Source organism: Macrobrachium rosenbergii, chromosome 51, assembly GCF_040412425.1.
Source record: "Macrobrachium rosenbergii isolate ZJJX-2024 chromosome 51, ASM4041242v1, whole genome shotgun sequence".
NCBI lineage: Eukaryota > Metazoa > Arthropoda > Malacostraca > Decapoda > Palaemonidae > Macrobrachium > Macrobrachium rosenbergii.
In genome coordinates, this window is record NC_089791.1 from 6,953,764 (window position 1) to 6,968,307 (window position 14,544).

Consider the following 14,544-nt stretch of genomic DNA (forward strand, 5'->3'; position numbering starts at 1 on the left):
ACCTCGCCAGTTTTTTACCATAATAACGTGACAGATGAAAGAATAAAATTCATTTTAATTATTTTAAATAAAAGTATTGTGGGTCTCATTCGCCCCTTTATCCCTCTCTCTGTTCAAAATGACTGCCTGAGATCCTGATTTCTAAGTGCAGCTTTCAAAGATACAAATTCGTCGCCGGCGGCGGACAACCAGAAGGGGAGGAGCCAAAAAAGAGAAAGTCTGGCCGCCATGACACCTGGGAATGACCTACGTGCATAATCCTATAGAAAAAGAGGCAGGGATTGACTTCCATGCCATCTACAAGGATGCCAAGGCGTAATCTCCTGACATTATATATGGACCCTGAACCAGCAGTCCAGAGAGAGAGAAGCGCTCAGAACTCCATTGAGGACACTTGCTGTCCATCCCTCTTGCCTGTCCCTTGTACTCCCGAGGTTCGAACCAGTACACTTTTGTAGTGGCATCCCTTCATTTTCCCCCCTCCACTGTCAACTCCCTATTGAGCGAGGACATCGTCATCCTGACGAAGGTAATGTATCCCAATAAGGTTTCTTAGTCAGTCACGATCCTGTTATTTCTCTGTCTGATTTATTTTATATTTCCATTGCGAGATCCCCTTCAGCAATTTGTGCTAAAGTGTTAAGTGTTTACGAAATTATGCATTTAGTGTTGAACCGAGTTATTTGGCACCTTTTGTGCATTCCATCAGTTCCCTCTGAGTGTATTATTATTTTTCAAGTAACATCTTGCATCTTGTTGCAGATCGGCCTTGGGTATGGAACCACTCTCGGCTCTATCCCATGTGCAGTGGCCTTACACCACACCCCTTAATCTACCCCTCTGCGATGTTCTTGTTATGAAGACATCATTGGTGTAGAATATTTCTCCTATGTAAAATTCATACATTTAGCAGGACCTTGTTGAGAGCTGCGTTAACCAGTCTTATTAGTCAGATTTTTAGTTAAAATATAGTAGATTTCTTGATAATGTAAAGAACTCCCTGTGATCATCTGTTGCAGCCCAGAATCCATATATATATATGTATATTATAGAAATATATATATATATATATATATATATATATATATATATATATATATATATATATATATATATATATATAATATATATATATATATATATATATATATATATATATATATATATATATATATATATATATATATATATATGTGTGTGTGTGTGAGCAGTGTGTGTGATATATATGTATGTATACATACACACACACACACATATATATATATATATATATATATATATATATATATATATATATATATATATATATATATATATATATATATATATATATATAAATATAGAACTTGAACTTCGGTATTAATTTTCACTTTTATACGATTTATAATAATTTCACGTACTTTGTTTTCGTTTAATATGGAAAAGAACTATTCAACTAATGTTAGAATTAAACTCCACTACCCATTAAACGTAGCAGTCTATCTAGATTCAGCCAGCTTTGTGCTGCCACGGGCTCTTGCTCCTCAGCAGCCCGTATTTAAACGTAGCGTTGAAATCTTTGTTTTCATCAAACAAAGGAAGAAGAAAAACAGAGAGCGCGTGGGGAATGAACGGTTAATGAGAAGTTGGTCATTACAAGAAGAGGTGTGCGGGGACTGGAGTCTTCCTGTCTTGATGGGAAGTTTCCTTATGTCTTTCTACGCGACGATGGTAAATACTGGTTTACTTAGTCTTATTATTCTTTCCAAAATGTACAATTAAAAGTCATGTATTTATTTAAGAAAATTAACTCTCTGAGTAAGCTTTCTGAGACTAGAATTCTCACACAGGGTAAAAAAATCTACGCTTAAAATTCTGAATCAGCGAAACAGAATTCGGCTTCATTATCAGAATCTTGAAACAGCACCTTTTCATGTATTCCCTGTCATAAATCGTTTGAATCATCGTAAATCTCTTTTTAATCACCCAAGTTTTACCAGCAGTCTCGTCGTTAAAATAATATTTGCTCCTCAACGGGAAAATGCTGCAGAGCAACAGAAAATTCAAGTGTCATTACCTTCTAATTTATTATTTTTATTTCTCGACGGGTTAATTTAAAGTTCATATGTCCATATTCCTGGTGATATATAGGTATCATCACAATAAACTTTAGAATAAAGTTGGAGAGACACCACTGGTAAATGTTTGGATAGCTTATATCCTAATAAATTGTAATTTTCAAGATATGAAGAAGACGCCCTTTTATTCCCTTTATTTACAGCTATCTAGCAGCTGTGACTTACAGTACTTGAGACAAGCATTTCTAGCAGTCTCCTGTTCCTTTTTATTACTTATATTCACACTTAAGGAGATATCTACTGTATACATATTCACTGGTGCACAGAACTATAAAAATGTCACGCTATCCTTTCAGTACTCTTTTGTGCAAATGATAATACAAAGCTGTTTCCTGCAACGGGGCTTTGCTTTGTTGTGTTGCAATTCAACTCTATAAAACAAAATTTTCGACAGCTGGCTGCAGTATTATTGAGTAGAATTTAATGCAGTTCTGCCTTCAACTTATCACCTAAAAAAAAGGGGGGACTGTAGTTTCTTTTATGATTAGCATTGTTTTCAAGTAGAATGTCATGTACGTTATGCCGATCAGCAAATAGCAGTCGACCTAAAATCTTATAGCTGATTTCAAGATAGTCTACTTTTGACTAATTGGTCAGCAGCTTGGCGATCGAGAGGTAAATTTTTAAGCCATTTACTTCCCTGTTCACTTTATCGAACACAATGTCTCTCATTTCTCCTCACGAATGTCTGAGTACAAGATAAAGACCTCAGCAGGAAGTAGTCGATAAGCGGATCAGTATTCATTAGATGTACAGTTTCTCTAATACTGGATGTAATTCATGGAGGGGTTGCACCCCTCATTTCCTTGTTGTTGTCGTTGTTAAGAGATTTAATTTCGTTACATCTCATTCCCTTTCTCGAAAGTACAAAATGCTTACCGCAGTAATGTTGATGCGTTCCGGTTAGATAAAATATTCTGCTCACCTACGAATAGACATTTTTCATTCGGAGTGGTAAGACGAGTCTCATGCGAACAACTTTGAACTGCGATCATCAAAAAAAAAAAAAAAAAAAAAAAAAAAAAGCTCGAGAACGTTCACTGGGGTCTGGTGGCTGAAAATGTCTTGCATCATCTGTGCAATCCCCACCTTACTCTTGTGGTCGAGGGAAGGTGTCGTGAAGGAATCAAGAGTGAAAACATTTTATATTCGGATGAAGAGTGAAAACATTTTATATTCCGATGAAGAGTGAAAACATTTTATATTCAAATTTGGAAAAGATCTTTCAAAGTTCAGAAAAAGTAAGAGTGGAAATTTTTCGATTCAAATCAGGAAAATAATTTTTCCAGATAAAACGTCCATCCGCCGCTCAAGATCCAATTGCCATGGCTATTTCCTTTGTAAGGAGAGGGAAAGAAGATTAAACAAGAATAGAGAGGAGGGTGCCATACGAAAACGAAAACAAGGGACACTGGGATGTGATGAGGCAATGGAAGTAGCGAAAACATAGTAAAGAGAAAGGGACAAGATAAACAACTAATGAAAGTGAATGGAAAAGCCAGAGAAATTGATAAGCAAGAAAGAAGTGGACAAAAGAGAATAACCTAAGTAAGAAAGAAGTACAAAACTGGAAACACGGAGGACCAAAGGAACAGATAAAGGTTAGTGGTGTAGATAAAATGAAAAGTAGATAAGTCTGCGGCTGAGAGAGAATACAAAGTGGCAAAGTCGCAGAAGAAAATACAGGATATTTACATGATTCCAAACATAATTTGACGCAATTTCCCCCCCCCCCCTTCTCTATCTCTCTAACTCTCTCTCTCTCTAACAGGCAAAACAATTTCGATCGTTTTCGTCTTGTTTCCCACTACCTTTAATCCATTATTTGCTGATTCTGCGATGCAAAATACGAAGAAAGGAAGCCTCATTTCATGGCTTCAAAAATACACGATGAATTCACTGCTTTCAAATAAAGCAACCATTCACAGACAATAAAATGTTCATACGCCAAACGTTCCAATAGATGGCTCATAATAAAAGTATTAATTCAGGAAAATCTACCAGAACTACGCGCTGCGATCTCTAATAGACAAATATTTTTCAATTAACCTCTAGTTTTAAAGCCTTGGTAAAACCATCTGGTACCTGTGCTAGACAATATATTATATTTCCTTTGAAAAATATATGATGTCAAGCCGGGGAATAACATCTGGCAAGTGTGCTTATTACTTTCCTTTAATTAACGTGAATAACGTATGACAATCGAGTGTAATTCAGTAAATTACCAGACAGTTCCAAGGAAGCCTAAATATTCTTGTAGCCATTACGTATGCTAATTAACAAAGAAGAATACCGTTGTCTCACGCAGGTGGTTTCCACTCTTTTTCAAGTAATTATCCTTAATTGCCTGGTTGAAGACGTTTTCATCCCCCTTAACAACATAAACAATATATTTTTTATGAGCCGTTTACTTCATTTTTTCTAAAGCTAAAATTAATGCGATATATTAAAACTAAAACTAAAATTAATACAATATATTAAATGGGTTATCATAAATGCAAAATGATCAATATATTTCCACACCCCGGTCACTGTTCTTGCAAGTATTGCAATGACGTAATCATTCACCAGGTACATCCGGTACCATGGAGGGAACATTGATCTTTCTACAGCTCTCGTTGGTTGCTTGAGATAATTTCTCAGTAAAGTGATGAAAATAAATTCAAGGCTCAGGAAAGTCAGCAGTATAACTTTTCGTGGGCTAATAACCTTTTCCTATGAAGGAACGTTTGTGCACGCCTTGTACCAAAGAAGCTAATCCTTAGCTAGCTTCCAAATAAACATGATCGTAGGTGAAAAAGAAAATGCGTGCTTCAAAAAGTACAGCTAAATGCAAACAAACGTTTAATGTTATACTAATATATAGATAGATAGATAGATAGATAGATAGATAGATAGATAGACAAAAGCTGTAAATTAAATCAAATAAGTCGAGGGCATGGTGCTTTTAGTAACTGCATCCTCAATACTTTCATGAAGACCAGTTCACACAGTTACGATAATGAGAATATGTCCTCTAGAACATACATGTACGCGTGCGTGAGCGCGCACGCACATACACACAAGCACACACACACACACACGAATGCATTTACTGCTACGAAAAGAAGCCGCAGCTAACAAAACATGAGCAATAGCGAAGCGTCTGAGGGGCATTTCTGTTGCCATTTATCGCTAATGATAATCCAATCGCACTCTACCAGAAACCCTCGCTAACTTCAGCCACCTTGGAGAGCCAACTGGAGTGTTATTTCCAGAGTTCTTGTTGATGCCGTTCAGTGTATTTGGCTGCGATTCACAGGACAATGGTTCAAATAAATGAGGCCGTCCTCACTACCAATATAACTCTTGTTGATCTGTGTCAACGAGCAGTGCAGAAGCAAAATGGGTCTTGTTAATCAAGGAAGCTAGTGGGCAATTTTGAGGTTTCACACACATATTGTGAAACGATGTCCAAACCTTCTAACACACATACACACATAAATTTATATATATATATATATATATATATACATGAAATTTTTATCACACCGTGATTTATATACATTCATGAAGCTACAAATGTTGTTTAATATCAAATTCACGCTACCTCGGGAATATCCCCGACGGGGAATGATCACTGAAGGAGAATTTATAAGTGATGATAAATGGAGTGGTACTGCCGGGTCTCGATCCCACGACACAGTTTCCTTCCAACAACTCCAGTCGACGGTCTACCCACTGAGCTATCAAGAGAGGTATAAGTGAATGCCGAATCTACTGTACTTGTTTACCCATCGAGACCAGGGAAATTATACTTAGCTTCGGCATTAACCCACCTCCACCATGACATCTCATTGGTACATTTGGAACATGCAGCTCTTATAATGAAATTTTTATCACACCATGATTTATATACATTCATGAAGCTACAAATGTTGTTTAATATCAAATTCACGCTACCTCGGGAATATCAGCGATGGGGAATGATCACCGAAGTGGAATTTATAAGTGATAAATTGATCGGTACTGCCGGGTCTCGATCCCACGACACAGTTTCCTTCCAACAACTCCAGTCAATGGTCGTGGGATGGAGACCCGGCAGTACCGATCCATTTATCACTTATAAATTTCCCTTCGGTGGTCATTCCCAACTGTATCGTGGGATTGAGACCCGACAGTACCGACCAATTTATCACCTATAAATTCCCCTTCGGTGGTCATTCCCCATTGCTGATATTCCCGAGGTAGCGTGAATTTGATATTAAACAACATTTGTAGCTTCATGAATGTAAATAAATCACGGTGTGATAAAAATTTCAAAATAAGAGCTAATTGTTCCAAACATACCAATGAGGAGGTGGGTTAATGCCGAAGCTAAGTATAATTTCCCCGGTTTCGACAGGTAAACAAGTACAGCAGATTCGGCATTCACTTATACCTCTCTTGATAGCTCAGTTGGTAGACCGTCGACTGGAGATGTTGGAAGGAAACTGTGTCGTGGGATCGAGACCCGGCAGTACCAATCCATTTATCACTTATAAATTCCCCTTCGGCGATCATTCCCATCGGGGATATTCCTGAGGTAGCGTGAATTTGATATTAAACATTTGTAGCTTCATGAATATATATATATATATATATATATATATATATATATATATATATATATATATATATATATATATATATATATATATATATATATATATATATATATATAGTCTCCGATATATGAAGAATTAGAGGAATTTATTTCTGGTGATAGAAATTCATTTCTCACTATAATATATTCATATTCACAATAAGCTGTAGGTCCCGTTGCTAGGTAACTAATTGGTTCTTAGCCATGTAAAATAAATCTAATCCTTCAGGCCAGCCCTGAAGAATTAGCTCAGTGGTCTGGTAAAAGTTTATTTCCCCTCCAGGGGATATCAGACCTGAAGTCCAGTTGGCATCCCGTAAAGCAGTTGTGAAGTTTCTTTTCTCTCTCTCTCTCTCTCTCTCTCTCTCTCTCCACCTAATCTGTCTCAAGGTATGTAAATCAAATCCTATACTACAAAAATAGTATTTATTAAATAGGCTTGATAAAAAAAGACCACTTTTACCAGACCACTGAGCTTAAACAGTTCTCCTAGGGCTGGCCCGAAGGATTAGACTTATTTTACGTGGCTAAGAACCAATTGGTTACTTAGCAACAGGACCTACAGCTTATTGTGGAATCCAAACCACATTATAGCGAGAAATGAATTTCTATCACCAGAAATAAATTCCTCTAGCTCTTCATCAGCCAGGTGGGGAATTGAACTCCGACCCATCGAGTGACAGTCTGCAGCTCTACCGCATAAGCTTGATAACAAATCATGCTAAGTGATATTATGGACCATAGATACTGAGTTTCATTAAGCATTACCCAGAAATAAAATAATTATTTGAATAGTAAACATAACATGAAGAGAGAAATTTCTGTTCCCTATCGAGTCTCAACCCTTCCCTCATTTCTCCTAAGTCTGTTACACATAATTATCAAGGTCATTTCGGTTTTGTGTTCCATTTACATGACCACTTACCACATCCGCCATTTTAAATGCTCGTTACACAGGAGCATATCTCCCTCAATCATGACTCCATTTGAACAATCTATTGAATGAATTCCTCATATTAATAATAAAAAGAAAAGAAATAGTGATAGAATCACATTTCCAACCTGTAGAAAACAATGATAAACAAAGGCATCCAAAAGGATTCACTAAAACAGTAATGGGAAAATTGGTCACACTTACTCTTTTGCAGTGGGATACTCGTTTTCCCAAGAGTTCCAAAACACGATCAGCCACTTTCACTTTGTTCAAGAGAATGAAAGCCTCTTTGCCAGAGGCTTCACACCTTAGCAATTTCGTAACCAATGTCTGTACATTTCCGTTTCACGCCCACCAGACTAAAAGATCCCATGGACCTTTCCATCATTGCCATGTGATCCTGTATCTAAGCGCCCCATGAACCATGTTTGAGTCATAGACCACCAAAACACTGAGTTGATTTCTGGTCTCAAGAGGACAGAATCGAGATAGTTTCTAACCATAGGAACGAAGACTGAACCTCAAAATACACGAGAACGCTCTTGTATGTGCCCTCAAATAAGACTAAACAAAGCCATGATATTGGGGCTATGGCACAGGCAAAGTTCGCAGACCAATGGTAGGTTGATCGGTGACTAGCTTTAAGCAATTACAGTATATCCAGCACGTGAGATGACTCAGCAGCCACAAATAGTGGCAGAGATACTCCAATCACTGAAGCAAAACAGATGGAGGGAGGGCATTTCAACCGCCCAAACTAACCATTCTTCTAACAGATTATGAGAGAGCAGACTAGGGTTCTTCATGTTATCACAAAAATGATTTCCCTTTCCATAAATGGATTCAAGTTTTGTAAGACTAAGACAATGTCTACGGCCCTCACTAATTGAGAAGACTTGGGAATCAATTACCGTATACTTCTTTTTATAGGATATTGTCTGATACCCTGCCAGATCTTAATTAATTTAGCTTCCAGTGAAATCCCCCAAACTACTACGCAGAATACTCATGCTTTAATGGCAACCTCTCCAGTGCAACTAAAGCTAACACGCACATACAAATAAAACCACATATACATTCATGCACATTTAGCACGCTTGTTTATCAATTCATCATTAAGAAAAGGAACAAAATCTAAAATTAAGTAACACACTCACACAGATCTTATATATATATATATATATATATATATATATATATATATATATATATATATATATATATATATATATATATATATATATATATATATATATATACACATATATATATATATATATATATATATATATATATATATATATATATATATATATATATATATACTGTACATATATACATATATTGTCAGAAATTTATTTCTGCGAAATACGTTCCCTTGTCTTCATTTCTCATTTCCATGTATACATATATTGCTACAAGCATTCACCTCTTGGCATCCCTTCATGCTCAAACTCGGAGAAATAAACCCAGATCAGGGGGCGGCCTTAGTTAAGACGCTTCCCTGTTACTTAAATTTTGCCCATTAAATGAGTTAGGGTCTGCACTTTCCCTCACTAAGCCTCTGCAAAGCGCTTAAATTAAGCTGTTTTTTCCCAAGACACTCTTTCTTCAGCTGATCCCTCTTCTTCCCACACAGGATCTGTGTTCCCAGGCTAAAACATGAAACTATGCGAAGCTGGAATTAACTGGAATCACCCTCAGCCAGGATACTTGAATTGCATCGGGCTATGAAAGCTGGCAAGAAAAGTGAAGTCTAATGTGGGCTGACACCAGGGTCAGGAGGGAGACGCAGCAAGTAGATTGACCCAGTAACACGCCACTGAGCATGACCTCCAAACTCTCGCTCTGATCTCCATTGTCTGGCCGTTCAACTTACCATCCAAGTGCTACCTGAAGTGCTACATGTAGGATGTCTGAGAGTCATTCTATTCTACAACCAAGGAGCTTTGCTTAAGGAATAAAGGTACTGTGCAGTGGAGAATGTTCAGTCATTTATCTATTACTCTTATCTCATTGTGTTCTCCTTTTCTCCTTGCATTGTGTTAGACCCTGACCCTGACATTCGCCAGTAATTTAAATGAACATATCCTGACGTTACTCCTTGAGCCTTCAGCATTCCATGTAATAATTAGACTGTGTTTCGATTCACCCTGTGTTCATGTTCCTTCTCCATATATTAAAGAAGGGGTTTGTAAATGCTGTAGAACATCTGTATCTTTCTGTGGCCCTACGTCCATCAATCAAGCCTTCTAGCTGGTTTTATTTATGTCTCAATATTAATTGAGTGGCACTCTGAAATTTGTCTGTTGTTAATTTTAACCTGAAAGTCTCAAGAGCCTAGCATATATGGCTTCCTGCAAGTTATTTTTCTGATTTCTGTGAATATGTGTAATTAATTCAGACCCGGAATTTCTCTCCTCGGACCTTCCCTTATTGAATTCTCACTTAGATAACGTTTTTTTTTTTTAAATTATGATATACTGGTTCCCAGTCAGAGAAATTCCGGGTCTGAATTAATTACACATATTCACAGAAATCAGAAGAACAACTTGCAGGAAGCCATATATGCTAGGCTCTTGAGACTTTCAGGTTAAAATTAACAACAGACAAATTTCAGAGTGCCACTCAATTAATATTGAGACATAAATAAAACCAGCTAGAAGGCTTGATTGATGGACGTAGGGCCACAGAAAGATACAGATGTTCTACAGCATTTACAAACCCCTTCTTTAATATATGGAGAAGGAACATGAACACAGGGTGAATCGAAACACAGTCTGAATTATTACATGGAATGCTGAAGGCTCAAGGAGTAACGTCAGGATATGTTCATTTAAATTACTGGCGAATGTCAGGGTCAGGGTCTAACACAATGCAAGGAGAAAAGGAGAACACAATGAGATAAGAGTAATAGATAAATGACTGAACATTCTCCACTGCACAGTACCTTTATTTCTTAAGCAAAGCTCCTTGGTTGTAGAATAGAATGACTCTCAGACATCCTACATGTAGCACTTCAGGTAGCACTTGGATGGTAAGGTGAACGGCCAGACAATGGAGATCAGAGCGAGAGTTTGGAGGTCATGCTCAGTGGCGTGTTACTGGGTCAATCTACTTGCTGCGTCTCCCTCCTGACCCTGGTGTCAGCCCACATTAGACTTCACTTTTCTTGCCAGCCTTCATAGCCCGATGCAATTCAAGTATCCTGGCTGAGGGTGATTCCAGTTAATTCCAGCTTCGCATAGTTTCATGTTTTAGCCTGGGAACACAGATCCTGTGTGGGAAGAAGAGGGATCAGCTGAAGAAAGAGTGTCTTGGGAAAAAACAGCTTAAGTTTTATATATTTATATTTACACACATATATATATAGGTGGTTGCCCAGATCTACTTCATTTTTCATATATATAATATATATATATATATATATATATATATATATATATATATATATATATATATATATATATATATATTGATATGTGTATATCTATAAGCAACATTTTATGTTTGTCCTTGCGGAAATAATTTCGGGTGAAGAGGATTACCTTTATGGTGAATCCTTAAATAATAAAACCGCACAAGCTATGGTTTAGTCAAAGCAAATAAATCCGTATTTTTTGTATACGTTGTTAAGCTGTGATAGACCACAAGACTAAAACGGCATGTGTGGCTTATGGCTTCACGATCAATTGTGTTTTGTTTGTAGATTACGCTTATGTAAAAAAAAGTTGAATGGTCTAAGCTAAAACTTTGCCTTTTCACAACGTTCTTTCACAATTTATAACGGTTTTGGGGAATTAGATTATATATATATATATATATATATATATATATATATATATATATATATATATATATATATATATATATATGTATATGTATATGTATGTATCTATTTATAATTCAGTATTATTTAAAAAATACTGGAGACATTGCTCGTACACAAGGCAAATTTTACCTAGAATTCAACTGTTTATGGAGACAATTTCATTTTGTTGATAAATAAGTATTACTGTTTCTCTTTAAATAATATTGTTTAATAATGTATGGTGCTGAGATGGGGATTGGCGATGAGAAATTAAATGGCTCCTTTAAACAGTTTGCAACAGGGTACCATAAAGCCAATAAAAAGATTCTAAATGTTCCCACACATGAACCGAATCACTGTGTCCGACATGAACCAGAATATTTAGTGAACACGCTGAAAATGTCTGCAGGTTTGAGGGTTGTAAATAGCCCATGTGACTTCACAATCAGAAACTTGGATGATGGAATAATGGGTGTTAATACAAATGACAGACTTTGTACAAGTATTTGTGAGCATGCGTAACAGACGATAGTAAGATTAAAGACGAAGTAAATCAAATTACGGATAAAGGCTGAATGCGGACAGTGGCAGAGTGTAAGGTATGTAAAAGGTTTGGAACAGAAGGGGAGCCTACGGAATCCTAAGTTGAAACGTGTGGAGGAAGCACAGATGAGTCAAATTTCCTTATCGAAACTGAAGCTGTTGAGAAAATTATTTTGTCAGCACAGTACGCGAGAGAACGACTGAAAGAATTAGAAGTGTGGAGATAATTTGTAGTAAGAAGGTTAACGCGTAAAAAGATGAATCCCTGTTTGTTGTGACGTTTTAATCAAGAGCAGAGAAGAAAGGATGATCGTGTGATGAAATATTTTTTTATTAAAAGATTGTTGAGAGGAAAAAAAAAGAAGACACAACATGCTGGAAAGATGGAGTCATAAAATAATGGAAAGAAGGACCTGTGTACTGCAAAGCGTCTACGGTAATATTATGGTAAGTTTCTGCAAATGGGGATCATTTTCAATTCAGCTCTTGAATTATGGAAGCGACATTCACCACTTCTTTGTCTTTGTTCTAAAGCCACCAACTACTAGGGGATCTGCACTATGCTTTTATATATATATATATATATATATATATATATATATATATATATATATATATATATATATATATATATATATAGACAGACAGATAGTATAGATATAGATATGGATATAGATAAATATGTGTGTATGTATACATATATATATGTGCGTGTATGTATATATGTATATATATACACATATATATGTATATATATACGTATATATCTATATCCATATTTATATACATATATATATATATATATATATATATATATATATATATACATATATGTGTGTGCGCGCGTTGTGTATGTAGGTACAAATGTGCGTGGACTACCGAAAGGAGGAGAGAGAGAGAGAGAGAGAGAGAGAGAGAGAGAGAGAGAGAGAGAGAGAGAGAGGATAAGCCGAATTACTTTTGTTCTATGTGACTCTCTGGTACGCAATAAAAAGAAGAGCGCGACTCAACGCAGTGTATCACCGACTTTCCCTACAGAATATGGACAACGAAAGATGAAACCGAAAGAAAAACGAAAAACAAAGAGACAAAGTCTTTTCTGGTTGGTCTTTCGGCTTTGCAATAGAAAAAAATGATTTTTTTTTATCTTTTATTTGTTTTCATCATTCATTTAATGCCGCCAAGAAACTTAAGAACTGATCATCACACCACATCAAGGGCGCAATCATCCTCTAACTACTGAATCAACAATGAAATCGGTGCAGAAAACTACTGTAGCATCATTTTCAACATATATTTACATAGAAGGTTCAACAGCAAAGCTTCGACTATCGTTGCACTTCCATATTGCAGTCACTCTGCCGCCTCCTGGATATAATCATTCCTAATATATCCATATATTTTCATTGAGCACACTGAGAAAATACAGAAACAGAAAGCGGAGAAAGGTAAAAAATAGACATTCTAAGAAATACAATCCCCAATAAACATATAGATCAGCACATATATTAATATGTATAATAATATATACATATATATATATATATATATATATATATATATATATATATATAAAAACAATCAAATAAATATATATATAAAGCAGTCAGTGATTAATTTTGATAAAAAATTGAATGCACGATGAAAAGCGAGTTTGTCAGCACCGTTAAGCAAGGAACTGTGGACAGTCGTGGCAATATTTAAGGCTAAGGCGCGGCTAAAAGTTGAGAACACTGGTTATATGACTACCGGTAGAAAGACAATCAAATCTGGCACCTGCTATGACACAGCAGCTCCAAGTACCGACACATCAATTCTATTCAAATGAGTATTCCAGAACTGAATGAAGGCTCTTCCATTCCATCTCCTCCATATTAACAAGCAAAGACTTTCCATGGTTATCCCAAAACTTCTTCCCAAAATTTTCAAATGATATAATTTTCACTACAAATTTTAAGGAGTTCTCGACACGTGAATTATTTTTCACCCTTGTAGCCTTCTTAACACAGAATCGTGTCTTTGCAGTGCTCAAATCTGTAATCATTCTTACCTCACGTTTATTAAAGCTTAAAAACAAGTCTTTTCATCGGTTTCCAGGTTTTCCTGGGATTCAGGCTCAGCATACCCCCGCTACTTAAAGTTCAGTGAGAGAGAGTTCGCTCAACAATCGGTTCGAAAATTTAACTCACCCTTCCAAAGACTCTTCTTTTCTAAACATTCTGCAGATTTAAGGATTAATTCCTTTGTTCTCCTATTACCTAATATTCCTATACTATCATCACTTTTTAGATCTGATCCCCAAAATCTACATGAATCAACAACTTCTATTTTCACACTATCTAAATGAAAGTTCACTGAACAGCTTCCTGGCTACTATTTGCACATCTTTCCTCATGCTGGCACTCATTTTCAAGCTCTTGCGCAAGTTTATGCAGCTCCTTTTCACCATCACCAATGAATATTCCACTTACTACCTATATTCTTAATTATAAGAACTTCTAATCTCATAAAAAGT